Source organism: Aethalodelphis obliquidens, unplaced genomic scaffold (assembly GCF_003676395.1).
Source record: "Aethalodelphis obliquidens isolate GAN/ISIS:26980383/991018 unplaced genomic scaffold, ASM367639v1 scaffold22, whole genome shotgun sequence".
Lineage (NCBI taxonomy): Eukaryota > Metazoa > Chordata > Mammalia > Artiodactyla > Delphinidae > Aethalodelphis > Aethalodelphis obliquidens.
The window spans coordinates 23,857,608-23,871,912 of NW_020837966.1; positions in this window are offsets into that span (position 1 = coordinate 23,857,608).

The following is a 14,305-nucleotide window of genomic DNA, read 5'->3' on the forward strand; positions in this document are numbered from 1 at the left end:
TTTTTTTTTTTGTGGTACGCGGGCCTCTCACTGTTGTGGCCTCTCCCATTGTGGAGCACAGGCATGTGGGATCTTCCCGGACCGGGGCATGAACCCGTGTCCCCTGCATTGGCAGGCGGACTCTCAACCACTGTGCCACCAGGGAAGCCCCATGTACCACATCTTCTTTATCCATTCGTCTGTCAGTGGGTATTTAGGTTGCTTCCATGACCTGGCTATTGTAAATAGTGCTGTAATGAACATTGGGGTGCAAGTGTCTTTTTGAATTATGGTTTTCTCTGGGTATATGCCCAGTACTGGGATTGCTAGATCGTATGGTAATTCTATTTTTAGTCTTTTAAGGAACCTCCATGCTGTTCTCCATAGTGGCTGTATCAATTTACATTCCCACCGACAGTGCAAGAGGGTTTCCTTTTCTCCACACCCTCTCCAGCATTTGTTGTTTGTAGATTTTCTCATGATGCCCATTCTAACCAGCATGAGGTGATACCTCATTGTGGTTTTGATTTGCATTTCTCTAATAATTAATGATGTTGAGCAGCTTTTCATGTGCCTCTTGGCCATCTGTATGTCTTCTTTGGAGAAATGTCTATTTAGGTCTTCTGCCCATTTTTTGATTAAGTTGTTTGGCTTTTTTTAATATTGAGCTGCATGAGCTATTTATATATTTTGGAGATTAATCCTCTGTCTGTTGATTCATTTGCAAATATTTTCTCCCATTCTGATAGTTGTCTTTTCATCTTATTTATAGTTTCCTTTGCTGTACAAAAGCTTATAAGTTTCATTAGGTCCCAGTTGTTTATTTTTGTTTTTATTTCCATTACTCTAGGAGGTGGGTCAAAAAAGTTCTTGCTGTGATTTATGTAAAAGAGTGTTATTCCTATGTTTTCCTCTAAGGGTTTTATAGTGTCCAGTCTTACATTTAGGTCTTTAATCCATTTTGAGCTTATTTTTGTGTACGGTGTTAGGGAGTGTTCTAATTTCATTCTTTTACATGTAGCTGCCCAGTTTTCCCAGCACCACTTATTGAAGTGGTATATCCTTGTATAGACTTGCCTCCTTTGTCATAGATTAGTTGACCATAGGTGTGTGGGTTTATCTCTGGGCTTTCTATCCTGTTCCATTGATCTGTATTTCTGTTTTTGTGCCAGTACCATATTGTCTTGATTACTGTAGCTTTGTAGTATAGTCTGAAGTCAGAGAATATGATTCCTCCAGCTCAATTTTTTTCCCCTCAAGATTGCTTTGGCTATTTGGGGTCTTCTGTGTCTCAATACGAATTTTAAGATGTGTTGTTCTAGTTCTGTAAAAAATGCCATTGGTAGTTTGATAGGGATTGCATTGAATCATAGATTGCTTTTGGTAGTATATTCATTTTCACAGTATTGATTCTTCCAATCCAAGAACATGGTATATCTCTCCACCAACAAACATAAGTCCAGGACCAGATGGCTCCACAAGCTCATTGACTTTTGCCTATCCAGAAGGTGCCTCTGGCTACCAAGGCCAAAAAGTCCTGCAGTTCTATTGCTACAAAGAGGCTGTGGGGAAATTAGTTAAGTTTTCTAAGTCCTTCAACAACTTCTATACTGTTCCTAAGCACATGGGAACTCATTTACTGTTTCTGTTCAATTCTGGAGACCTGGGAAACTTTGTAAGGGGTGCAGGGCCCATTGTCCTAGAGACGTAGATAGAATCATTTCTCCTCTACTATTCTAATGACACACTGGGAATGAAGGAAATTTAGAACATTTATGCTACCATAGGGTCTGCTTGGGGATTCCTTTGCAAACTCCAAGTCTATCTGATGTTTCTTTCATCTCTTATTATCCCTGCTCCCCCCCAACCCCCACCAAGAAGAGGGCTAAGAGAAACTGAGCTTCAGTGGCCCTTCCCTGGGGACCCACCACTAAACAGTCTTCACTTCATATTTACTCTCATTCCAGCCCTTGGAATATACATAATCTATAGCAGGTGGTGAGAGGTATGGAGAAAACAGAAGGTTCTTATTGCTAATGTGTAATTTCAAAATTTTTCTTGTGCCTTCTCCTCCATCTGGGTCAGGCAATGAATGTGAAGCTCATTTGCTATTGTACCTGGATAGCGAAAAACGAGTAGGCTAAAAATTCTTAGGGTTATATACTGAAAAACCTTTTTTGAAACACATAGTATTTGATAAACATAGAAAAAAAAGTGTGATTATGCCAAGAGTTTGTCCCACTATAAACAAATACACATGTTAGAAACAAAAAACAAAAACATTTTTAATAGGAATGGCTTAGTATCAAGAAATCTAGCTAATAATTCTTTAAATAACATCTAATAATTAAAAGAGTATGGCGATAGTGGAGAGATGTAAAATAGAAAAGAAGGACAGAAAAATAGACCAGATGAATCTAATGGAGAGCCAAGAAAAATGTGCTGAACATATGGGAATTTAGGATAACACAAATCTGACATTTTTTTAAAAAGTTGTAAAGGAATAAATGATACTGGGACAATTGGCTATTCGTGTGGAAAAAGAAAAAAAAAACTGCATCTCTGTTACTCAATACACAAATATAGATTCTGGACAGATTAAAGGTCTAAATGTCGAAAAGCTAAGCTTCAAAACTTTCCAAAGAGAATGTAAAAAACATTTACAATGGGCAAAAGATGAGAAATCTGACTACCTTAAAATTAAAGATACCATAAACAGAGTAAGTATAAACTACATACTAGAGGAAATATTTATAATGTAAATACCCAAGAAATAATCTATATCAAGTATAAATAGTGAATAAAACAATTGAAAAAACAGATGGCCCAATAGAAAAATAAGCAAAGGATAGTTTATGAAAAAGTAAAGCCAGATCACCCACCAACATATCAAAAAAGATAAATATCCTCAAAAATGTCGAAGGAAGCCAAACTAAAATTATTAAGAGATACCGTTGGCAAAATTTCAGTGTCTGACCAGGACAGTAGTTAGTGAATATGCAAGAAAGAGGAAAACTCTTAAGCTTTTACAGTGAGAGTGGCAACTGATACAGCTAATTTAGAGAATAATTTAATGATACCTCGTGAATTTTAAGATGCACTGATACTGCAACCCAGAAAGTGTGTGTTTAGGTCTTTACCCTGGAGCAAGCCTTTCATGAGTACTTGAGGCAACATGAACAAAGATTTTCATTTTGTCCTCCTTTGTAATAACAATTTACACAACCTGAAAGTCTGTCAACAAAAGATGAGTGAATAAAATACCATTTAATCATACTATTGAAAAATATACATAAATTAAAATCAGTGAGCAAGAATTCCATGAGTTAAAATGGGGAGATCTGAATGAGAAGTGGGGAAATGAAGTTAGAAAATAATGTGTTCAGTAAGATGCCAGTTTTGTAAACTTAAAAAATACACAAAACAATAGCATATATTGATTATGGACGTACATATATATGTACAAAAGTTACCAAAACACATATGAGGATGCTATATACCAAGCAACAGATTCTGAGGTTTCTGCCAGTCCTTGTTCCCTATGAACAGGTCTGTTCTGAGACAGTCCAGAGGGAGAGCTTTGACAGAGGCGATGGCTGGGGGCGGGCAGCATAGAGAGAGATGGGTAAGAAGCCATGGGTCTGAAGTTTTAGTCAATCTATAATGCTTTATTTCTCTTTAAGCACAGAGAAATCTGATGCAAATATAGAAGAATATTAACACATCAAACCTGGACACTGGATAACTTGATATATTTTTATTTAAACAAAAGTTTAATAGTGCTTACTATATGCCAGGCACTGATTAGAACACTTAACTTATATTAACTCAGTCATTACTTTTTTGTGTATGTTTGAAATATCCCATATTTAAACATTTTAATAAATTTTTTAAGTCTAGAAGGACAAACTTAACATCATTTCCAAAAATGGGAAGACATTTGAGGGTGGGAAGAAAAGATTATTTTTATTTTCTATTCCTCTATTCTTTTTTAATTGTTATGACTAGCTTACATTTCTTTGTAGTTTTTTTAAAAAAGACAAAAATTAATGTAATTACAATTATGATAAGTATTATTGAGTGTTTGAGCATTAAAATAGGGACAAAAAGCATATTTTGTAAGAAAACCAAAAAGAACAAGAGCATGGTCAGAACTTATTTGACCAAAAGAAAGTATGGAATTGCAAGAGTAGTTCAAAAAAGCAGATGGATGATCACATGGTATCATAAATGGTTGTGAAATATGGATAAGTCCACATTTCATAAAAGGTTGGCTTGTCATTTGAGTTGTATTCATGACCAAAGAGAAAGAAGAGTCTTTAAGCCTTTAAGTCTTTCTTGTTTGACAAGACATAGAGACTAGAAATTTCTAGAGGGCAGGAAGGATAGAAGTAAGTTAGTGGAGCAATCTTTGATATTTTGCCAAGCAGCTCAAATAGGTCCAGTGGGACTGCAGCATGGGACTCTAGCTGTACTGGAAGCCTAGATTGTCTTGCCCTTTGGAATTTGTCCTAAATGATATGATCATCAAGGAAAAGAGCTGACAAAATCTTTATTCCCAGCTCAGTTGTGATGATACTTGGACTCCCACTGAGCCAACGTGAAGTGAAAACTCAGAGAAGGAAATCTGTTAGCATCAAATAAGCGATAAAGCAGTCAGACTTACTGAGAATGTGTGAGCATGTCTAACACATTCCATCTTAATGAGGCGATCTTAGTTAATGCATTAATTACTCCTCTTAGGTTTTGTGTTGTAATGATAACAATATCCCCCATAGGAATGTTTCTCTTGGTCCACGTAGGGTGTTTCACCGATAAAATCAAAAGCAATCAAAGAAATCTTCTCAGACCATCAAGAGACACACACTATTTATGTGATTTTAATTCAAGTGATATTTTCAAAGGTCTTTTCTCAAACTTGTATTAGTCACTGAAGATGAATCGTAGGCTTAATTGTCAGTGCTATTGCGTATGGTATTGCTAACCTGCACAATATCCATCCTCCTTTCTTCCATGCTAACAAAACCCACTTTTATTCAGTATTTGTCTCTTACCCACATAGCCCATGTGCTTCAGGGCAACTGATACCTGCTATAATCGTACCCTCACTTGCATCCTTCTCGGTTTCATGTGCAGGCTTATTTGGTCTGAGAGCATGCTGATTATTTGTCTGTAGACCCTGAGCTCGGAATCATTCTTGCAAATGACTTTTCTTAGACTGTCATGCAGATGGGTATTGCCAGTGTGAGCCGCCGGATGGGAAATAAGGAGTAAGAAGAACAAAGCTGTTGTCTTTCTGCTTCCGGCAAAGAGAATCTGCAGGTGACAATGGATTCTAGCAAAGGGAGTGGAGCAGAGGTCTCTTGGGTTGTTCTTACCCGGTGACAGGCAAGTCTATCAGGAGCAGCACTGGGTTACACTGCTCTCCCCACTTTTTATTATCCAGGTATAGAGGCAATAGTGGTTTTTGCAGTTACTGATCTCTGGGTCACTTCCCTGACCCCATTGCTCACTCTGCCCTTGTAATAGCTTCATTACCAGCAACTGTATTTCTTTTTTCTCTTGGGCACTGATAGATTCTAAGAGTAATTCCACCCTACTGCCAGTGATAGGCTCAAGCATGAACATATAGTGTGCAATTTGTGCCAGTGAGAGAACAGGAAACATTTGCTGTTTGTTTGTAGTAATTTTTCTTCTATTTTCTGGAATGGTTTCTTTCCAGTAGCTTCTGTTTCTCATGCTTTATCTAAACACAGTCATGTGCTCGAATCCTATAGTCATTTCACTGCCTTCCTGACAACTGAGTCCACTCACAGAGGAAAGTGGTTTCCAGAGAACTCCAGAGAAAGAACACGTGAGCAAGATCATCCTGATATGTGCCCTACTTCTAGACTCCCAGTTATGGGAAGCCATAAATATCCTTATTTTCCAAGTCAGCATGAGGTGGGGTGTCTGTTATTTTCTGCTAGCTAATACAGCCCTAATCTGCTAGAACGTTTGCGAAGAAATTTCTGGATCTAGATGGCTCAATAGACTAACATGTTGAATTGCTCTACAAGTCTTATAGCAAAGACACAAGCATTGTTTGTGTGCTCCACCTCAGGGCATTTAGAGACTATGGATACATTTGGGGCTTCTTCAGGAGTTCACTTGAATTCTAAAAATTTTTCGTATAGAAGAGACCTTGAGAAAATGTAACTGACTATGTTTGAATGTTCAGGATAGCTGATGCCAGATAGTCTATCTTTTAGGTAAAGAAGACTGCTCTAGAATTTTGGATTAAGTAGCTCAGGAAATGTCTTAGACACTTAATAGTCAAAACCCTGAGGAATTTGGGACGCATGCTTTTTTGTTGATCTATTCATTGTGAATTTTGAGAATTTAAAACCCAAGTTTTTCTGCTTCTAACCCTGAAACTTATCACATTAATAGCTAGACTTTCTTCCCAGACACACTTCAAAGTCCAAGGTTACTATTCTACTCTGTTCCTCTCTCTGAAGCATCACCTTGATTCTGTCAGTCATTAATGCTGTTGATTCACTTTCTGTATCTACTTCCATTCCAGCCATCAGCTTTTTGGTAGAAAACTTCATCTCACCCTCCAACTAACCCTTTTGTTAATTCATGTTGGGCTTGATAATCTACCAACATAGCTCAGGTCATATGTTCATCACCTCCCCCACTGACTTTGAATCAAGTTCAAGTAAAAACCAATTCATAATCAAAAGGCAACTTGCCTTTCCAGTTTTCTCTTTTCCTGACCTCTCCTCCAGTTATAATCCTTACACCCTACATTTAATTGGGGGTATACTCATTTTTACTCAAATAACACAATTACATTCATATCTCTGTGCCAAGTCTAATGCTGTTCTGTTTTTCTGGAAATCTCACTTTACTACACCTAATGAAATCTTGCTCATATATGCATTCAGAATAAATGTATTGAAAACTTTCTCTGTCTTGAACACAGTTCAAGGCATTGGGCAGTCAAAATGGTGCCTATAAAGATGTAACTCCATGAGGAATATATAAATGTATACAATTAAATAAAATATAATATACTAAGTACTGTAACAGAATTGTATTAGAATTTCTATGGGAGCATGGACGAGATTGCAATTTGTCTTTCAAAATGAAATCTAAATACTACTCATCCTTTGAAGTATGTAGTCTAAACCTCAGTCAGAATCAATCACTCCTGCTTCTGCATTCTTACAGCATTTGCCCCACTATGCTATAGTTTTTAGGAGTAAATACCACCTCTAAGGATGAGTTTCTTCATCTGAGAATGAAGATTAGAATAGTATATACCTGATAAAGGTGTTGTGAGGATGAAATAAAACAATCCATCAAGTGTTGGAGAGGAAGTGGAGAAAAGAGAACCTTTATACACTGTTGGTGGGAATGTCAATTGGTGCAGCCACTATGGAAAATAGTAAGGAATTTCCTCAAAAAATTAAGAATAGAACTATCATATGATCCAGGTATTCTACTTCTGGGCATTTATCCAAAAACTATGAAAATACTAATTTGAAAACATACATGCATCCCTATGTCCATTGTGGCATTTTTAAAAATAGCCAAGATATGAAAACAATCTAACTTTTCATCAGTGGATGAATGGATAAAGAAAATGTGATATATATATAGATATATACATAATGGAATACTATTGAGCCTTTAAAAAGAAGGGCATCTTGCCATTTGTGACAACACAGATAGACCTTGAAGGTATTACACTAAGTGAAATAAGTCAGAAAAAGACAAATACCGTACAATTTCACTTATATGTAAAACCTAAAAAACACAACAAACAAACAAAACAAACTTATAGACACAGAAAACAGATTGGTGGTTACCAGAACAGAAGGGGATTGGGTGTCAGGTGTAATGAGTAAGGGGGCCAATTGTATAGTGATGATGGTAACTAGACTTACTGTAGTAATCACTCTGTAATGCATACAAAAATCAGAGTGTTATGTTGTACATGTGAAACTAACATAATCTTATATACCAATTTTACCTCGATTAAAAAAAAAACCAAAAATGCTTTAAATAGCATTCAGCAAATTATTAAGTAAATGTTCAATACATCTTTGACAGTATTATCTATCAGTCTATATCACTGATTTCTTAAAGTTAGGGAGTATATCATAATTATTTTGTATTCCCATCCTTATCCTAGAACCCACAGGGAACAGTTTGAATAAAAGAATAAATGAGTGAACAAATGAATGAATGAACGAATGAGTCATTTTGTAATGTATACAGAGCAAGCCTTCTAAAACTGACCCAGCTACACTGTTCTGTGCCCAAATTATTGACATTTTATTTTAGCACGAGAGTTCTTTTCCCATTAATCAACTCTTGCAGTAGAAAATGACTCTGACTTGAGGGACTGCTTACAGGGGAGAATGTTAGCAGACCTTTCAGTAGCTGCAGTTTCCTTGCTGCCCATTGATGGATCAAGAGCTAATTCTCAAACTACTTTCAAGCCAAACTGGTAAGTGCACAATATTTACTCAAGCGACACTAAGCCATTTGGCATGATTTCAACAGAAAAAAAAAGGGTGCTTTGAGGAAGAACTTGTGCTATAAATAGGGTTTGCTCATAATTGTATGGGCAATGCTTCTGTTCATCTCCTGACATAGAGGCTAGGAAACAGTTCTTTAGAACAAACTCTGTTTAATATTTTGCTTATTCTTTCTACTGTTCTCATTGCAGATGTGAATGACCGTATAATCAGGCAGAACTAAAGTATAATTCCAGCCAGGAAGGTACAGAGGCAATTATGCTCTATAGATAAAGCAAATGAATTCTAGTTCATCCAGGGGAAAAAATGTTCAGGCTACAAGACAATGGCCACTTTTTTTTCAAACAATTGGAAGGTTTGTCAGTGACAAATGCTTGCTTAGGTTTATTTTCTGAATCCATTTTTCTATATTCATAAAGGAGAAATGCTGAGAAATGGAATTCTCATATTATGTTCATAATGGCCTTCCAAGATGATTCCATCTTCTAAAATCCATCCCTCTGGTTGGTGGAAAACATTTACCTCTCTTAAGGCACCTGAGTGAGACAGCAGTTTTTCTTGCATGTCGTGGGAACAGAGAAATGGTTTTAAATTATAGCTTTTTAATTTCAAGTGGAATTTGTTTTGAAACTTGGTAAATGCCTTAATTATTTTCGTTTATGGGTCACACCACTTTCATTCCACTGGTGCAGGTACCCAGTGAAAGGACACTTGTCCAAAATAGCCATTGCATTGAAACCCAACAAATTGGAGCGAGGGCCTGGAAGTGGGAGGTGACATGCTCTGGCCTCAACTCTAAGAAATGGAGATGAGAACAAAGAGCCTGGTAGCAGGCTGTTGAAGGGGTGTTGGGAAGGATTACATTACACGTTTACTCCAGTCACATACTAAGAGCTCATAAATGTTTATGACAAGCCAACATAAACGATCGTTAACTGCTTAAGGCTCTCAGACTAGACCCTGCCTTAGTATAGTAATCAATATATTATTTGAGAGCTGCCTAGCCATGGACATGATCTTTCTTTTAAATTTCATTTTATTTTTTGTTCTTATTCTATTTGTGCATATTTCAAGGTGTATTTCTTTTTTAAATTAATTTTTATGGAGTATAGTTGATTTACAATGTTGTGTTAGTTTCTGCTGTACAGCAAAGTGAATCAGTTATACATATACATATATCCACTCTTTTTTTAGATTCTAATCCCATATAGGTCATTACAGAGTATTGAGTCGAGTTTCCTGTGCTATACGGTAGGTTCAGATAAGGACACTTTTAAAACTTAGACATAATAGTATTGTCGAACCTCAATGAAATGACAGTGTTTCATGAATAACTTCAAATAGCTAGTCAGTGTTCAATTTTTTCCCATTGTCTAGTAATTTTCTAAAAATGTGTTTGAATCAGGATACAGATAATCTCCTATCTGTTGTGATTAGTTAATACAACTTTACCATGTCGTTTAACCTATAAATTACTTCTCCCTTTGCTTTCTTGCAAAAGATCTTGATCGTTGTTCCTGAACCAAAGCACACTCCCTGCACATAGTAAGGAGTAATAACTGTTTATAGAATAAACGATAAAGGACTCAGAAAAAATATCCTCCACAGTCCTGGCTCGTGTTTGGAATATAATTCTTTCCAGAATGAATGCCTTTTTTTTTTCCTTTCACACTCCTGCAGCCTCTCATTCAGCTCTTTTCTAAAATTAATTTTTTATTATTTTTCTGTGATGGAAATTGAAGATTATACAAAGAAATAGAAAGATATCCCATGTCCATGAATTGGAAGAATTAATATTGTTAAGATGTCCAAACTATCCAAAATAATCTACAGATTTAATGCAACCCCTATCAAAATACCCATGACATTTTTCACAGAACTAGAACAAATAATCCTAAAATTTATATGGAACCACAAAAGATCCCAAATAGCCAAAGTAATCTTGAGAAAGAAGAACAGAACTGGAAATATCATGCTCCCTGACTTCAGGCAATACTACAAAGCTACATTAATCAAAGCAGTATGGTACTGGCACGAAAACAGATATATAGATCAATGGAATGGAATAGAGAGCTCATTCAACACTCTTATTCAGTTCCACATGCTGAGGAGGCAAAAGAGTCCCCTTCATGTGTGCTCACCATAGAGAATGTGAATCCCTTCTCTATGCTCCTTTCAAGTCTCTCAACTTCTCGTAACTAACTGAATAAACCACTTTGCTTTTTCCTCCCCAAATGAGGACACTGTAGCAACTTGAAGTAACCATTCTTTTGTTTGTTTGTTTAAAAAACAACTTCACATTTTATTTTAAGGAATATGGTCATTTGTTGAGTTGAAGGGATGAAGTACAAGAGCTGCTCTGACACACTCTGAGCAGAAGCCCCTCCTGTGTGCACTTTTAACAACTCCCTCATCATTTTGTATGCAAGACGTTTCACCCATCAGAGCTGAAGATGCTTAACAACACTGGTAACTTTAAAAATTCTGCAGAAAAGGCCTACGTAGGCAAAGTATAAGATTTTTACTAAATTGGTATGCATGCCAAAAAGGTATCCAGGAGGCAACCCGCCACTGTTGACTACAAATCACTACATGTAAGAAAGTTCCTCCAAAGGACAATGAACTTACTAAGTTAGGAGCACGCTTAACACGTAACCAACCTTGAGTTAGAAAAGCCACGCTTTGGAAGGCACAGTTTGTTTCCAGGTCGACCGTGGAAATCTAGATCTGTCTTCCGGGCCCCATGTGGCAAGAAGGACAACCCGGGCCGGGCACCCCTGTGTCTCCCTGACACGTTCGTCCAGAGGGCAGAGAGTTTTCCTTGCTCAATCACCACACGCAGGTCCTGGAGGCTCCTCTGGTCCTCCTTTGTTCTCTGAGGGTGCAAGCGGCTCTGCTGTGTCAAGCAGCAGCCACCGGCCCTCGGTGGGTGCAGGAGCAGGTGGGGACCCGGCAGAGCTGCCACCCAGCAAGAGGCTGAGACAGGCCCTCAGCCCGGGCCTTAGAATGAGGGATGTGAACAAGAACAGAACCAAATATACGGGGAGACATGGGCAAGGGAAACGTTTCTAGAAGAGTGAGGGCAACTCTCCCTCCACAGCTTGGGGAAAAAAGGGGGGGTGGGGGCGGTGACTGGCTTTATCCAACAAAAGACACAAAATAAGGTGTGCTACTTCGCTTCAAGTCAGTTAAATCACTAACACCGTTATGAGAGAGGAGGGCTGCAAACAGTGTTTGGCAGTGGCCTTTGCGTGTATTTATTTGAACGCAGAAGCTCAGGTCTAGGTGTGCTGACTAATCTCCGCGTGTCTATGCCTGAGGACGAGGAGCAGGAACAGTCAGCACGATACCCGCGGAAAAAGGCGTCAGCGAGGAAAACCCGGGACGATGCCGGGTGAACAGGCACCCCCGGGCTGCCCTGCGTCCTGGCGTCACGCTTCGGAGCAGCCTTTTTTCTGGAAGCCCTGTGAACTCGTTCGTGTGGGCTGGGTGGGCGTTTAAAGTTTTTCCCTTTTCCAGTTATCAGGAGAACAACCATGATGGGCTCCTTATAAGCACATGTGGGTCTGTTTACCTTCCACAGCGTCCGCACGCCCTGTGGCATTCCCAGTGATCTGGGTCAGACTCGCAGGGCGGCTGGAACATGACAGAAAGTTGTGTCTGCTCACGGAGGCTGTCAGTGTTTTTAGGAAAGTCAGGCATTACGGGATGGAACTTTTATATCTGAATTGAATTGCTACATGAACGTGGCTGCATTGCTGCAGCCCCTTAAAGACTTTCCTTTGCATTAAGGAACTCTGTTTATATTCTACTGAACCAAAGCGGTGAAGGTCACCGTGCCGGGTCCAGGTTTCAAGGTGAAAGGCACTGTGATTTTAAAGTTTCTGACCTAAGCTGTCTTATTAAAATCAGTCCCTTTCACCATCTTCAAAATACTTTAATTAATTTGCTTTTAAAAAGACCGGGACCTTGTGGCTTCAATTATTTTGTTGGAGGCACCACAAAGAAGTTCCTTTACAGAAATCAGTTTTTATTAGTACTTTTAAATTATAGTACTTTTTTTTTGTAAAATGAAAAGAGAGAACAAGCTAGGCCAGGTAGAATGATAACGTCTGGGATTTTTTTAAAGCCAAATCCTTCTATGCACAGTCAGCGCCATTTGTGGAGTTCCAGTCCTAAAACTGGGGCCAGAGAACCAAATGATGGGTCAAAGCATGTCGCCAGCAGCGCAGAAGAGTGGATGGGAATCCTGGATGGGCCAGGGGACCCCAAGAGCCGAGTAAACACTGCTGGATGGGGGGCCTAGTCCAGGAGACCTGTGGGTGGAGAGCTCAATGGAGCATGTCTGTGTGATGCTCCTCTCACGCACTCTGCAGGCCCCGGCTGGCCAGGGAGCCTCCAGCCAGGGCAGAGCATGTTCCTGACGCCGCGCAGGGGGAGCGAGGCTCACCCAGCTCCCTCTGTGTTTCCAGGCGTCACAGTGAGCAGGGCTGGTCTGAATCCCCTCCTACTATTCTTAATTGATCTCCCTATCTCCAATTCCTAAAACCCTTTCCCTCACTCAGTACACTTACTGAACATCTATTATTGCTGATTAAATTCATAACTAGTGTCAGTCCTTATGGAAGATGTGAAGATTAAAGATAAAAGGCCATAGAAATAATTGACCAAGGTTAGCATTTTTTCTCACATGTAGTTTCTAGTTTTCACCAAATAAGCGATGCCTATATGAACCACCATGTACTTTCAGTTAAGAATGGCTGTGATTTCTTTTGGACCTATGTGCATGCAACAGCTTTCTAGTGATTTTTAATTAACTAACTCCAATTTTGCCTTTTGCACAAAGGATAGTACTATGGAATGTGAAGCAAAACGTGTTCCCAGAGTGAGTATCAGCAACAGTGTCTCAGAGGAGAGGGCTGAGTACAACTGCAATTCTGAATTGGAGTTTGCTACAGAACTGTGCAGGAGCAAAAATAAATTTGCAATCTGAGAAGAAAGACTACGAGTCCATTTCTGATCAATAGTGAAGAGCTCTGCCAAAGCGTGGCTAAGGAGTCAAGTTACTGTTTTTAAACATATCCTATTTCTCCAGTTGTTGCTCTCAGTGAGAGGCTGGTGCTGGAGACACAGTGGTGCAAAATAGGACATATTTTAAAGCGACAGGGCAATCTTCCATGGACCTCCCTTACTTCAGCTGCAAACTCCCATCCCAACTGAAGTCAGATCAATTAAAAATCTCCAAACAGTACTTGAACTTTCTCACCTGAGCCTCTGAGATAGGCACTTATATCCCAATTAATATTTAGATTTCTGAAAAACTAAGGGTTCAGGGCACAACATTTATTTCTTGTCAGCAGGCCGAAAGAGTGAAAATAGAGATAGGTTAACCTTCCAGATGAGAACAGTGGGGTAATGGTGCAGACTCTAGCAAGTGCAGAGCCAAAAATGAGGTGCTTGAGCTCCTCAGAGATGGCTGGCGTAAAATGAATTGGGATTCAGCCGAGGAAAATAAATACTAATGGACTTGAGCAAGAAGGATTAGTGTTTGGTGATAAGAGGGAAAATGAAGAAGGGATGACCTAAAAACCCCTTTGGATAGTAACAGTTATGAACTATTTGTTGATCTTTCTTCTATTTTTCCTTGCAAATATCTATTTTGCCTCTCATCCCTGATTTTCAGAATTAAATTTTAGCGTATGATGTGAAAATATTCATGGGCATGTTGAATATATGAGTATTAACTCATCACCTTCCAATTCCTCAAACACCATTTATAATACAAAATGCAA